The 12,867-nt window shown below is 40.6% G+C and overlaps 1 protein-coding gene across 3 annotated transcripts in view; it reads left to right on the top strand.

Moving 5' to 3' along the window:
* The window catches only part of LOC109842811 (BTB/POZ domain-containing protein At5g47800-like), a 9,649-nt gene continuing 7,891 nt past the window's right edge, over positions 11,110–12,867 (top strand). For all 3 annotated transcript variants that reach the window (XM_020411709.1, XM_020411707.1, XM_020411706.1), the window contains exon 1: positions 11,110–11,234. The gene's annotated coding sequence lies outside the window, so the exon portion shown is untranslated. The remainder of the gene's footprint in view (positions 11,235–12,867) is intronic.

Raw genomic sequence — 12,867 nt, 5'->3', positions numbered from 1 at the left:
AGGTCAACGCCGGACAACGCGTAACCCTAGGTCAACGCCAGTCAATGCGTTGCGATCAAAAAATCAACGTACGACGTTCAAAACCCTAGGTCAACGCCGGACAACGCGTAACCCTAGGTCAACGCCTATCAATGCATTGCAATGAAAGAACTAATACTCCGAAAGGTATACGAGTATAAACTGCTTCTTAATACTCCGAAAAGTATACGAGTATAAACTGCTTCTTATACTCCGAAAAGTATACGAGTATAAACTGCTTCTTATACTCCGAAAAGTATACGAGTATAAACTGCTTCTTATACTCCGAAAAGTATACGAGTATAAACTGCTTCTTATACTCCGAAAAGTATACGAGTATAAACTGCTTCTTATACTCCGAAAAGTATACGAGTATAAACTGCTTCTTATACTCCGAAAAGTATACGAGTATAAACTGCTTCTTATACTCCGAAAAGTATACGAGTATAAACTGCTTCTTATACTCCGAAAAGTATACGAGTATAAACTGCTTCTTATACTCCGAAAAGTATACGAGTATAAACTGCTTCTTATACTCCGAAAAGTATACGAGTATAAACTGCTTCTTATACTCCGAAAAGTATACGAGTATAAACTGCTTCTTATACTCCGAAAAGTATACGAGTATAAACTGCTTCTTATACTCCGAAAAGTATACGAGTATAAACTGCTTCTTATACTCCGAAAAGTATACGAGTATAAACTGCTTCTTATACTCCGAAAAGTATACGAGTATAAACTGCTTCTTATACTCCGAAAAGTATACGAGTATAAACTGCTTCTTATACTCCGAAAAGTATACGAGTATAAACTGCTTCTTATACTCCGAAAAGTATACGAGTATAAACTGCTTCTTATACTCCGAAAAGTATACGAGTATAAACTGCTTCTTATACTCCGAAAAGTATACGAGTATAAACTGCTTCTTATACTCCGAAAAGTATACGAGTATAAACTGCTTCTTATACTCCGAAAAGTATACGAGTATAAACTGCTTCTTATACTCCGAAAAGTATACGAGTATAAACTGCTTCTTATACTCCGAAAAGTATACGAGTATAAACTGCTTCTTATACTCCGAAAAGTATACGAGTATAAACTGCTTCTTATACTCCGAAAAGTATACGAGTATAAACTGCTTCTTATACTCCGAAAAGTATACGAGTATAAACTGCTTCTTAATACTCCGAAAAGTATACGAGTATAAACTGCTTCTTATACTCCGAAAAGTATACGAGTATAAACTGCTTCTTATACTCCGAAAAGTATACGAGTATAAACTGCTTCTTAATACTCCGAAAAGTATACGAGTATAAACTGCTTCTTACTCCGAAAAGTATACGAGTATAAACTGCTTCTTATACTCCGAAAAGTATACGAGTATAAACTGCTTCTTAATACTCCAATAAGGTATATGAGTATAAACTATTCCCTAATTTTTGAGAAGTTCCTGGAGAATGTTTTCTATAAATATTCTTAAGGATAACTCAAACAATAAGACGTCGGACAACGCGTTGCAGATAAAGACTCGACGCCAACAATCGATGGTCAGCTAAAGATTAGAAAGTCAGGAATCGACTTCAAGTTTAAAATTCCGACAACGGTCAGACAATAAATGCAGCACCGAAACTCTTTCAGACATTCGACAAAGCACCGAATAGCCTGGAGAATTGAAGGAATCAAGAACGGAAGTCATTCCAAGATCCCTTTACACCGACTGAAGGTTGGGACAAGCATATCCAAAGTATTCTAGACTCTTCTATAAAAGAACGAGACTGAAATACTTTGGAGGGGGTATCTGTAGGCATATAAAATTGCTTATAGGTCCCCTAGCATAGCTCGGCACAAACCGACGAACCAACGAGGCGACGAGATCGACGAATCGCACAGAAGCGACGGAATGAATCCACCCGAGTGCAGAATTAAGCTAATGAGTTGAGGAATCAACGAGTCATCCAACCGAGAGCGGACTCGGACGAATCACGATCGAATCAAGATCAATTTCGGACTCGAACTCAGAAGCGGATTTACTGCCAAATCAGGAATCCAACTTACTGCCAAATCAGATCATCAAATCAGAGTCTCAGATCAACCGAAACACGGACAAACGAGACAACGGAAAACGACTCGAAAAAGTCGGAAAACACCGCCCGCGGGGGCTCGGTGGCCGAGCCACCTCGGGGTGGCTCGGTGGCCGAGCCACCTTGGGGTGGCTCGGCCATGAGCCGAGCCACCCCAAGGTGGCTAGGCACAGTGTCGGCCACCCCGAGGTGGCCGACAGTGGCCCGAGGTGGCCGACAATTCCCTTTTTGCAGCCACTGTCCTGAGAGCCTATAAATAGGCCTAGAGATGTTCATTTTCGGAGGTCGAACTTTCAAGAGCCGAAACTCTGCCGGATTGAAGAGTGAACTCGGAGCTTGAAGACCAGAAGACTTGCACCATTCAGATCTGATCCTCGGCGACCATCCACGTCAGAAAAGGCAGGATCTCGAGAGGAAGAAAGAACAGATCTGAGATCTACACGAGGCTACACTCCAGATCTAAGCTTGGTCTTAGATCTCGAGATCCGAACGATTATTCCCTTGGTGGATTAATCCCTCTCGGCTATTATTCCCTTCGTGGAATAATACCCGCATACTCGTGTAGATCCGACCGGATCTAGATCGCGCGGTGGTCCACGGATTAACCCCGGCGCAGGCAAAGAACCCACCAAAGCGAGCGACCGCAAAACAGGAGCTCGTGATTTGTTCACTGAGGAGAGTTGTAATTTTTCTTTATTTTCTTTGATTTAATTGTAACCGGATCTATAAAAGACCGGATCTTTTGTAACTCGAAAAGTTGTAACTAAAGATGACAATTATCTCATTAATGAAGAAAGCAACGGTTTTCCACGCGAACACTCCTCCAGCTCGTATTCTCCACCGTTGTCCAATCTCAGACACTTCATATTCAGATCTATCTCATTTTCTATCACGGCCTTCCACTTCTTGAAGATCCCGAACACCTCTGACTTGTGCTTCATGAAGTATACTCACACATTCCTCGAGTAATCATCGATAAAGGTGACATAGTATGCCAAACCGCAAAAAGAAGACACACTAGCTGGACCCCATACATCTGTATGAATAAGCTCTAGCTTCTGAGCCTTTGGTGGTCTTCCACTCTTCTGAAAGTTGACCCTCCTCTGCTTCCCGTAGATGCAATCCTCACAAACACCAACTTTTACTGAATCGATGTCGGTTAGCTTTCTTTGTGAGTGAAGAATCTTCATACCCTTCTCGCTCATGTGTCCCAACTTGTATTTCCACAGGTCTACACTCTCTTTGCTAGCTATAATTACGAGGGTGTCACTCGCATGTGAAGTTAGGTAGAGTGTTCTTGTTTTGTTACCACAAGCAACCACCATAGTACCATTTGAGATTTTCCACGAATCCCCGGTAAATGTTAAAACATAACCCTCTGCTGCAAGCTGGCCTACCGAAACAAGATCCTTTTCAGCTTTGATACGTGCCTGACGTTCTTCAGATTCTACTTGGAGCCCTTTATCTGAATCTGCACGTCGCCTCTTCCAATAATACTACAAGGCTCGTTGTCTCCCCAAGTATACATTCCTAAAGTCCTATGCTATATAGATCTGAAGAAGCTTTTTATTAGCAGTAGCGTGGAACGAGGCTCCTAAACCAATTACCCATGAATTAGAATCGCTGTCCATATAATACGGGTGTATCTTCTCATCGAGAGCTTAACGATCCTCATGGGAGCTTGAGGATAGATGATTCTCATGATAGCATAAGAATAGAGATGTAAAACATTACAGTGGAACGCAGGTGGAAGCATGGAACGAGACGACGAGTAGCAGATTCGAAGAATCTAGTTTTCAGCTCGTGAGTCGACTCATACATGTACATGAGTCGACTCATCAGGTTGAGTCGACTCATGACTGTAATGAGTCGACTCACAAAATCAAGCCATGTTAGCAAAAGTCTCTGACCAGTCGACTCATCAGTTATGACTCGACTCATATGAGGTCACGAGTCGACTCATCTCAGTCATGAGTCGACTCATCGATAGTTTCTTGGTTCGTTTGGGTTTCTGTTTGCATGAATTCCTGTTGGGGTTTGGTCTGGTTATTTACCAAGTTGTCATCCACGTTTGTACACCTATATAAAGGATTGTTTTAGGGTTTCTAAGCAATCAGATAGATTCAAAGAGAGATTCTAATCATTGTATTAGGGTTTAGAGAGGACTGAGAGGTTGTTCTCGATTCTAGTGAGATTGTGAGGGAGAGATTTGTAATAATTGATTCTTCATAATCTAGAGAAGGTATTTTCCTTCGCCATACTGAATTGTTCTTGTGTTTTAGTTGTCTTCTTCTCAACCCACCTTTTGGTAATTCCGCGACCAAAGGGTGCTCGCACGGCGACTCGTATCAAGTTGGTATCAGAGCAATCAGATCCTGAGGAGGGGGCATCCTGTGTATGGTCCTTACTCGATCCTAATACAAGAAGCTCGGCGAGATCCTTATTTCATTAGAAGGAGTCCAGGTTTTAAGGAAGGAGAAGATGGCTGAAGGAGACAATTCAGCGAGGATTGATGCATTGGAGAAGCAGATCGAGACGATAGGTTCGACTCTTACACAACTCGTCAGTCTTATCCATGGAGGTGGCAAACAAGGTGAATCTTCTTCGAAGAAAATTTGTTGAGTCCAATTGGATAGAGTAGATTCAGATTTCGACGAGGAGGAGGAGACCGTTAAGGCTGCATTGCATCAAGGGGGTAAGAATTCTTATAAGAACCTGAAGATTGACTTCAAGATGGAGATTCCTATTTATGATGGGAGTGTTGACGTCGAGAGGCTTGATGACTAGATCGAGCGGATGGTGACGTATTTTACTCTTTATGGCTATTCATCAAAAGAGAAGATTGTGTTCGTGACTTTGAAGCTTTCAGGGCACATGTTGACGTGGTGGAAATCCTACTGCAAGCAGGAGAAGAAGACAGTATCATGGAACAAGTTCAAGGAGTTACTAAGGAAGCAGTTCTACTCGGTGGGATTCCTTGAAGAGCGTTGGTACAAGTGGTACGGTTTGCTCTAAAGAGTCAATCAAACCATTCAAGAATACACTACGGAGTTTCAGCAGCAGGCGATGGTTATCAACATTGCGACAGAGGAATATTTCGTGTTTATGAAGTATATGGAGGGATTGAACGATTACATCCGGAAGGAGATGAAGTTATTCACGGTCGAGACTATTACAGAGGTGAACGTGAAGGCCATTGCCATTAAGGGTAAACAAAAGAAGGGCAACGAGGTTAAGGGAGACTCCAAACAGACGGGAGATGAGTCTAGTGGTTATTAATCTAAGAAGGAGAAGAAGAAGGGTGATCCAGGGAAAGCAGGGCTGATTTGTAGTCACTGCGAGAAGACAGGGCACACAGCTGATCGGTGCTGGGAGAAGTATCCTCATCTCAAGCCAAGAGGGTTGAAGAAGAAGGAGGAGAAAAAGACATACATGATAGCTCAAGGTCCGAAAGAAGTCCCGGGGATGACAGAGCCCAACAACAGTCTCAACCTTATGACGGGGAAGCAGACCACGAAAGAGGGCGACGACCCGAGAGAGCAACTCTTTGTTCTTAAGTTGCAAGTGAAGACCAGTTTGGTTAATACCATTGTTGATTCGGGCAGCGAGAAAAATTTGATATTCGAGGCATTGGTTCAGAAGCTGGGTCTGAAGACGGTCAAGCATCCGAAGCCCCATCCATTAGGGTGGATTCAGAAGGAGGAGAAACTGAGTGTAGTTGATCAATGCACTGTCAGATTTGCGCTCCACGAGTCGTATGTTAACGAGGTTACATGCGACATCGTTCCATTGGATGTTTGTCAGATTATACTGGGCAATCCGTACTTATGGGATAGATATGCGATCTACGAGAGGCGGGCTTAGAAGTATACCTTCACCAAAGGGGGTAAAAGATTCATATTTCGTTCGGCATCTCTTCTGAGAGAGACAAGCTTGGAGACGGTGACGCGAGCGAAGAGGCTAGTGAATGCAAGCAAGAAGTTTGTCTCACCATGCATTAGACTTTCAGAAGAGTTATCGACAAAGGGTTGCAACTTAGAGCGAAAGGTGACTACGACGAGACGCGGGATGAATGGGTTGTTTCCGATCGAACGTCGAGACCAGATTCCTAGCAGGGCCAGATGGTACAGAAAAGATGGAGGAGCTCGAGAGTTTCCTCAGCAAAAGTTCTAACTTGAACGGGACTTCAAGTTCCTAAAGAGGGGACCCATGATACGGGTGTATCTTCTCTTCGAGAGCTTAGCGATCCTCATGGGAGTTTAAGGATAGATGATTCTCATGATAGCATGAGAATAAAGGTGTAAAATAGTACAGTGGAACGCAGGTGGAAACGTGGAACGAGACTACGAGCAGCAAATTCGAAGAATCCAGTTCAGCTCGTGAGTCGACTCATACATGTATATGAGTCGACTCATCAGGTTGAGTTGACTCATGACTGTCATGAGTTGACTCACGAAATTAAGCCCTGTTAGCAAAAGTCTCTGACCAGTCGACTCATCAGTTATGAGTCGACTCATATGAGGTCACAAGTCGACTCATCTCAGTCATGAGCCAACTCATTGATAGTTTCCTGGTTCGTTTGGGTTTCTGTTTGCATGAATTCCTGTTAGGATTTGGTCTGGTTATTTACCAAATTGCCATCCACGTTTGTACACCTATATAAAGGATTGTTTTAGGGTTTCTAAACAATCAGATAGATTCAAAGAAAGATTCTAATCATTGTATTAGGATTTAGAGAGGATTGAGAGGTTATTCTCGATTCTAGTGGGATTGTGAGAGAGAGATTTGTAATAATTGATTCTTCATAATCTAGAGAAGGTATTTTCCTTCGCCATACTGAATTGTTTTGTGTTTTAGTTGTCTTCTTCTCAACCCACCTTTTGGTAATTCCGTGATCAAATGGTGTTCGCACGGTAACTCGTATCACCATAGCAAGGATCAAGGCATCTTGCATGATATAAGCCTCTTGCTCATTCGCATCCTTCTTTTACGGTTTACAGACTGAAGACATATGGCCCTCCTGGTCGCAGTTTTAACACTTACCTTTGATAGGCCTAACCTTCAAGTTCGACATCTTCTTCTTTGACTTTGATCGATTCCTGTTCTGGTTTTCCTTCTTTTGGCTTCGGCCTCTCTGCTCGAGATTTAGGGTTGAACCTGAACCTTCTGATTCGAACGATTTCCTTTTAACCTCCTCGGATAGAATTATGCTAACAACCTCACTCAGCTTCAACTTCCCCTTCCCCCCACCGAGTTGCTAATTGCGGTCACGCAACTATCCGGTAACTTCGATAGAATCAATAGGGCATGCACTTCATCATCAAACGTGATGTCCACGAAGGTAAGTTGATCGACAATCGTGTTGAACTCGCTGAGGTGCATCGTGAAGGAGCATCCTTCTGCCATTTTGAGGTTGACGAACGTTTTGACGAGATGCACCTTGTTTGCGGTTGACGGTGGCTCATATATCTTCACGAGCGCTTCCATAAGCCCTAGCGTCGTCTTATCCTTTAATATCTTGTGGGTGACTGATTTGGCGAACAACAACCAGATCTGCCCTAGAGCCTTCCGATCTAATATTTTCAGTCCTCGTCTAATTCCTCCTTCTTCTTTCCTTTAGCCTTTCCCATCAACGGACAGTAAATGCCCTCCTGCTACAGATAGTCCTCCATCTACGACTTCTAGTAGGTGAAGTCTGATCTGTCAAACTTCTCGATCTTTGATTTGCTTTTCTCTGCCATGGCTCTCGCATAAATCTTTTGAACAAAGCTCTGATACCAGTTGTTAGGAATTCGAATTAATCAATCGAACCCGTGCCCATCCGGATCTTGTGCTAAGAGTTTAACAAGTAGGAAAATCACCACAAATAAAAGAAAAATTACAGTAAAGATAAGCAAGAAGGAACACACTAGACTTAATGAGGTTCAGCAAACGTGCCTACGTCCATGGGAGCCACACCACACAATTCTTTGATTAATTGAAGAAGATTACAATGCTTACAAATAGGTTTTTATCTCTCTAAGATCTCTCTGAAATAATCCTCTCAAAACCCTCTTTTTCTCGTTTTTTCATAACCCTAAAATCGTTTAGGTATATATAGGATCCCAGCCCAAAATAGTTTCTCAAACATTTTAGGAAACTGAAAATCCCGTTTCCGGTCGATCGGGCCATGTGCTTCGGTCAACTGGCCAGAATGTCAATTTATGCAGGGTTTTGGTGCATGTTTTCGGTCGATCGGATCAAGGCCCTCAGTCGACCGACCAGAGCTTTGATTTCTGCTTGTTTTCCTGCAGGCATCGCGGTCGACCGGACTAGGTCCGTTGGTCGACCGACCAACGTTTTTCCTGTTTTATTCATTTGTTTGATTTCAGGTTTGGGTCTCCACACCCGAGACCAACAATTTTTCTAGGATGTGTCGTCTAGGATGACGATATTTCTATTAGTATTAGAACCTTTGTTGGTATTTTCAATTGATCTCCTGGATCACACACCTTGAAATTTACTGAAGATGCATCTTTGCTTGTCCGCAAATTAAATAGTTGAGAATCTATCTTCATTATCCATCTCTTTGCTCGAGTTAGACATCTGCTTTGGGGACTCAGACATGGTCTGAGTCAGGATCGGGACTTATATAGAGAGTGTCTTCCACCCATTTCGGTAAGTGTGGGTTTGGTTAGTATAAATACATGAGGAGTGATTTAGTCCCATGTTGGAAAGAGAGTTAACATATATTGATGATTAAATATATTTAGAGTAATGACTCAAAGAGGATTAGTTTTTTTTTTTGTGTCCACGAGACCAGTAGATTAGCCTAGTATGTTTCCAGTAATGTGCATTTCCAATACCCAACAATGTAATTAGTATGACGAAAATAATTTAGATGGCGCATAAGATAACTACATCCTAATACTATAGAGCGCGCGCATATCTTTAGTTAACCTTGAATGGAAACATTTATACATCAATTACATGAACCCAAGTTGCTCATGCGATACCAAGAGAGGGTAGCCAATTCAAGCATCAATCTTAGGCAACGTTTTTGTGGGGGACATGAAGAAAGTGACATCCAAGTATCCCACCAGACAACGCCCTAGATGGTGTATCTGAGTGATGCAATTGCCGTCCTTGTCGCCCGTGAAAGATCCAATCAGCCCATCAAACGGCTGAGCACAGTCCACGTGGCTAATATCGACATCGACGGAGATTGAGAATATACCTTGCTAGTGGGAGTGGGGGACAACGATGGGCTTACTCCTCCCCTTCCCATCCTTTGTGGAGTTTGCTCTTTATGCTTTGAAATAAGGATATCAATCATAGACCACCAAGATGAAAAGTGATACTAGACAATAGTATAGGAGAAGAGAAGGAGAAGAAAAGCTTTATTTCCTACTTTCTTTCTTAGAGCTTATAATGCTTATATTGGATGTATGTGATTGGAGGGGGAAAAACACATGGAGAGCCCTCTATAGAATTTCCTATAAGGAGGAAGCAGATGTTTTGAGACATGGCTCATCATGTGACTGATGTTGGTAAGAAAAAAGAAAATTCTATAGAGAGCCCTCTGTGAAAAGATACAACACCAACCAACTATATGTGATGATCAATTGTAATTATCTTCATCCTACTTCTATGATATTGTATAGAGGGCCATCTATATAATAGTATTATGGGATTGATGATCATGAGGCTGCGGCTTATTTAACAAAGTGAGCTACTAAGAGATAAAGTTGTGAGGTCCACACTTTTTTATGTGACAAGAAGGATGGACATCACAACATGATTAACTCCTGGTACCTAACAAAATAAGCCTCTACTTTAATGTAGAACGCGCTATGAATGCATTCATGGAGAAGCTGGATCTTAGAAAGCCTAAACGGAGGTCTGGCATAGGACATTGATCATTTGCAATGAAGAATAGGTAGTAATTACCAAACTGTATGTCAGAATTAGCTGAATAATATATGAAAATCACATATTTTTCTAAGATTGAGTCAAGTAGACTAACAGTTAGTTGAATAATGTTTTTCACTATATTGGATAATTTTTTTTTACTATATTGGATATTAGACTTTATCAGTTTTTTACTATATTGGATAATATTTTAGGAGTCTGTTTTGATTAGGAAATAAATTCGATTTGATTCTAGGTTTGACCAATTGATTTCCTCAATTATAGTCTTTGAGGATAGTTTTTAAATTTCCAGTCTCAGTAGGAGTCTAATTTATGTTTTATTTAAGCAGATGTTTGTAACCCTGGAGGCATAACTTTCAATCAATAGAATTCCTCTTATTGAACTATCATCGTGGATTTGAAGTTCTTTGTAGATTCATAGATAATTTTTAATGGATTCAAAGAGCAACTCTTAATGGATTTCAAGGTTTATTACTTCCGCGCGCTTCGTTACACCTCATAACTAATATTTCCAGTTATCATATACAAAGAAAGCACATGCTTTGCCGTTTTACACAACATTCGCATAAAGGACGTGTGTCAACACCAGCTCACCCCATGAGAGAGATTCTATACAGGGCTCTCTACAAGATTCTTATAGGTGATTTGAAGAGGCAAATTAACTAGCTAATTTTGCTGTGTGTGGAATGAGCACAACAAGAACTTAAGTTAGATCTCTTTTGTTTTCTTCTCTACATGCCATCCAATTTTCTAGGGAAATTAACATACGCCACAAGGTTATGATGCTTAATTTGTTTACTTTATTTATTTTTTATTATTTTTATTATTTTTTTCCCAGCCTTTCTTTCTTTGTCCGAAAGGGTAGATTATGATGGTGCTTTTTATTGTTTTTGTACAAGAGGTGCTACATTGCCATGTTGACTACGGGCAACAAAGGCCTGGCCTACCAACTGTTGAAACATGTTTATTTAGGCCACTTAGTTATTTCACTTGATGTGTAGATAGATTGCACCTCTGTTTTTGTACAAGAGGTGCTACATTGCCATGTTGACTACGGGCAACAAAGGCCTGGCCTACCAACTGTTGCAATATGTTAACACTCCTTTCTAATGAATGGAACCGACCAAATATTTGCAAGGGCTTGGTGGGTCTACTGAAACTATGCATACAATCTTCATCGGCCGCTGCACTACAGAGGTCCTATTACCCCAGCCAAGTTCTGTGGTGAGCATCTTCCTAATAAAAACCGTGAAAAATAATTCATCACTTATTCAGATTTTTCCATCGCATTTTGTTCATTCTAGTTTAAGGGTTCAACTTTTTTGTGGAGGTTTATATATTCCACTTTGCTTAGTTTGCATAACTTATTGCTTAGGTATGGAAATTTTTTAAATAATTCCTTTTCTTTGGGAAGAAACTAGTGATCATCTTTTTTTAGGCTGTCATCCTTTTAATTTTTTTTTTCTCTGATTGAGTTATATTTTATTATTTTTTTAGATTTTTCTTTTTTATTATTTATTTTTTTAAATTTGTCTCTTCACTTTCTTTTCTATGTAAAATTAAGTTTGTTTTTCCTTTGTTTCTCCTTGAACCTAACCACTAATATCATAATATAATATTATAATAGTATACATATAACTATATATTACTATAAATCTATACGTATATATATAATAATGTGTGGCTTCTTTTTAATACTCAGGTGATTGAGCTTTAAATGTTGCATATATTAAATTAGAGCTCCATAATCAGAATATTGTTGAACTCTGCAAAGTTCTTCTCTTGGGTTTCAGGTCATGGATAAGATATTATGTTTTCTCAGTAAAAATCTTATCATGGAACTCTCCTTTATGATATAATGCTTTTGATAGCTGCATATGCAGTCCGATCTAGTCCAGTGGGTGAGATCAGAAGCGACATCTGGAACTGACTCAGGTAGAACTGGCTGAGCGAGTAGAATTATTGTTTGGGGGGAAAGAAATTCGAAAACAATGAAGCGGGCTTTGGATGTCTTTCCTAATACAGTTCTGAAAAATAAAAATGTATGATCAATTCAACAGATCTAAGTCTATGTCCTGGTGCCACGATTACCTATAGTCATCATTCGTATTATTCAAGGAAGAGGTGGTACCAGCTTTTCAAGGTGCATGTGTCTTCCCCCTCAATTGGTAAGTTGCAAGCTTTGAATCAAAATGCTATTCCTCCATAATGGCCTCAAATTTAACATGGTAGGTTCCTGAGGGGCTCTTGTTCCAACCTCGCGGGGGCTGAGGTGAATGCTGCTTACAGATGGCCTTTCAAAGGTATTAGGGGTTTGCTCTTTTTCGTTACCCGTTTACAAGTGGAGAAACAGAGAGAACATGGGAGTTTATGCTTGCCTTCCAATCTATGGAGCATTACGTGTCAAATTAATTGCGTCATCACTTGCTTTACTTCCAATTTTACAATGCTCTTTTTCCAAGTGCCAAAAATGGTGTTCTCCCGGCGATTCAACAGGCCATCTTCGCTACGCATCGTCGATATGGTAAAAACTTGGGTGCATGAACAGTTGTCTGATAACCATCTTGATACTGCCGCAAAAACTTTATATTCAAATATGCCATCAAGGAGGCATTACTCTTGTGAATGATTTTACTCTCTCTTGAAGCTTCCTGCATTATCTAGTTTCATTCCTTAACTTTTGTATCGTCGGGTCCGTGAATTGTTTTCACATGAACGTTTATTTGTTTGCATTCTTGACATTCTTGAGTTTTCCATGTCATTGTTTTGCACACCTAACAATCTTATAAATTTATGTTTTTCCAAAATTTGTAAGTCGTGTTGCTGATGAGCTTGTGGAGTGTCGCACAATACCATT

This window comes from Asparagus officinalis, chromosome 5 (assembly GCF_001876935.1).
Source record: "Asparagus officinalis chromosome 5, Aspof.V1, whole genome shotgun sequence".
NCBI lineage: Eukaryota > Viridiplantae > Streptophyta > Magnoliopsida > Asparagales > Asparagaceae > Asparagus > Asparagus officinalis.
Note: the sequence above shows the minus strand (reverse complement) of the source record. Positions and strands in the feature narration are given on the sequence as shown.